Source organism: Theobroma umbraticum, unplaced genomic scaffold, assembly GCF_002168275.2.
Source record: "Theobroma umbraticum cultivar Fairchild unplaced genomic scaffold, ASM216827v3 scaffold_106.0, whole genome shotgun sequence".
NCBI lineage: Eukaryota > Viridiplantae > Streptophyta > Magnoliopsida > Malvales > Malvaceae > Theobroma > Theobroma umbraticum.
The window spans coordinates 1,920,942-1,924,103 of NW_018397276.1; positions in this window are offsets into that span (position 1 = coordinate 1,920,942).

Here is a 3,162-nt window from a genome sequence, read left to right on the forward strand (position 1 = left end):
TACCGCATCATATTCAGTCCTTGCATACTGCTGCAGTGCTCCGACTTTGACAAACATGTTGACCATGATCCAGTTAGAACTGGGTGAATTGATAAAAATAAACATTGTATCCCTTCCTTTTAGGATTCTAGTGGTCTAAGAATCACCTCATTTGGAGTTGTTTAGACACAGATATTGTCAAATTACCGAAACATATATGAACAAAGTCATCGCCATACTTGCACTGATTTTAATCAAATGAGCCTTTTTCATAAATTCCTATAAAAGCCATAAGAGAAATTAGCAATAACTACTCTTAAAGAATTTAAAACAAAATAACATAAAATTTAACTAAAATAACTTAAATTAATCACTTAACAAGTAATCAAAACTTAAACTAGAAAAACACTTAAAATGCTAAAATCCAAACCTAAAATCTCAAAGATCTAGCTACTTGAGCTCCCAAAATGTGTCAAAATAATTCTATATAATAGAGTTATCACTCGCAATTACCTCGACTACTACATCAACTTGAGCAACATGGTCCCCTTCAGCCTGAACTGATGCAAGGTTCCCATCCCCTCTTGCAACTGCCTCGACTATTACATTGGCCTCAAGAACAAGGTCTCCTTCAACCTCAAGTGAGTGAAGGTCCCCCTCCCCTCCAACAACTACATCGACAACTGCATCGGCATCAAGAACATGGTCCCCTTCTACATCAACTTATTGAAGGGTCACATCCCTTGCCACAATTCCGTCAGCACTAACAATGTCATGGTCAATGTGAACACCAGATTCATCATGCTGGCCATCATTGGCATCATCATGGTGCTCACCATCATGGTGAGATGAAGCACCACCCTACAAAACAAGACAGATGGGAAAATTTGTTAACTTATAAAATACCATAAACCATAAACCGTAAATAGAAAATAGGACTACACTTGCTAAATGTAAATTGCCAATATATGAGAGAAGCTAGAATAACATACTTGTAATTTTAGGCCATCTAGAATCCGACCAACAATACAATCCTCAAACGTTTGCATTGCGAAAGTCAATGACTGAATTGAAGCCTTCAGCTCTAACATGTCTTTTTTATGCTTGTGCATGATTTATCGCAACTGACGTTTGGTGACTACACCATCATTGACTCTCGTCAAATGGGTCAACTACAGTACCAAATATTACTATGTTATTTAATAATCATATATGAAATTGTTGAACGTGAACCATTAGAAATTTAATATCCTTACAAGCGGCTCGCTAGCACTGTGAAGCTGAGCAGGACTGACCGGTGGTTGAGGAGTTGTTGTCGCCTCTGTCAACTGTAATAACAAAAATTACTGTGTTATTCAATAAAGATGTGGAAATGTAGGACACAAACCGTTAGAACCGTACTAACCAGTAACTCATTACCACTGTGCATTTGAACAGGTCCTGTCGATGATTGTAGAATTGTCGTCGCTTCTGTCAATTATAATAACAAAAATTACTATGTTATTCGATACACATATGGAAATGTTAGACACAACCATTAAAGCTGTACTTATTGGTGACTTGTTACCACTATGTGTTTGAGTAGGTCTTGTCGGTGGTTAAAGAGCTGTTGTCTCATGCGTCAACTGCAACACAAATATGACTATGTTATTTGATAATCACATATGGACTTGTTGAACACAATCCATAAGAACCGTCCTTACTAGCTGTTCACTGACATTGCCATGGTCGTCTCCTTCTTTCATCAACTCATGGCCTAATAGCACATCGTCTCTAGAAGCCAGGCTGCGCCTCTACTTAGTGGGACCACTGGCTCTTTTCTCTTTCAAGTTTCTCTTCTTTTCCCTTACACCTAAACCCCAGTCTGCTTGATCTTCCATGTGCCCTATTGGCACATACTGGTGCCCATGAGATAAAGGTACATTGATGTCCACCAAATAGTCTTGTGTGGCTTTATCCGGGGTGGGCTCCAATGTTTGTGTTCCCACAACTGTAAAATAGGTATTTGATAAATTTTATGATAATTATTATATAGATTCACTGCACAAATTAGTAGCTATTCACTCATCTACTGAGATGACTCCAACTTCTCAATCGCCTTGTAGAAGTCTTTCAGTTTTTGATTGCATTGTCATCTGCACATAAGTGGGTAGACTTTGTCCTTCAGAGTAGAAAGGGCAACTATTTTTTGGAAGGCAGAAATAGCCTCCATTGCCCAGAACTACAAGTCAAATGTAACCATTATCTAACTGTAAATGATAAATGAGTTCAACCATATATTATTATGTCAAAAGGAAATTGAAGAATGTTATGTGACAATATTTATATCACCCACTCGAATCCATAAATGTTGTAGCATAAATGACTATCCTTCTGCAAGTTTGGGGTAAACACTTCAAACCCTTTTAATAGGTAGTCCTTGATCAGCCTCTAAACGTAGTGACCCCAGGGGAAGAAATTCCAAGCGTCGATGTCATCCACCAATGACAAGAGCAAGGCGTCACCCGTATATGGTAGTCTTGACTAAATAAATTGTTATTTGCGATCAAGACGTGCCATCTTGGTCGCATCTCCTGGTCATTGAAAATTGCCTCCTCGAAACGTATCAAGCAATGCCTGCAACTTAACACTCTACTGCCCATTCTAGTATTTTGCATGAATTTTGTCAAGAACAACTTTGTACAATTGTGTGAATACATCAGCACGGGCCAAACTAGATTTTGGTGATAAGGCAGAACTCTTGCTTTGATAAACGCGCCTTGCTCTTGTTAATGGCAAACCATAACTCATGGTCCCTTGACTTTGTCTGAGTGACTCGATGAATCATGATGTTATGTAGGAGACCATCACAAAAGTAGCCTTGTGGATATACGTCTAACAGCATTCCGAAGCATGTATGCTTCACTACATCGTACTCCCCTTTCTCTTAGAGAGTCTTATTGATGATGTAATACAGTTACAACCACTTACATAGCTATTAATAGAGATCCTGAATGCCCACTTCTCCCTTGGCACAACAAACAAACTGTCAAGATCATCATACTCTCTTAACTATATCTGCAAAACATCGCAGACATGCACGTGTGAGTTAACCCATAATGTATAAAACGATATATTGAAGAAAGAAATAAATGTTGTTACACGCTATGCATACCAAGTCAAATGTTGTTACACACCAATACT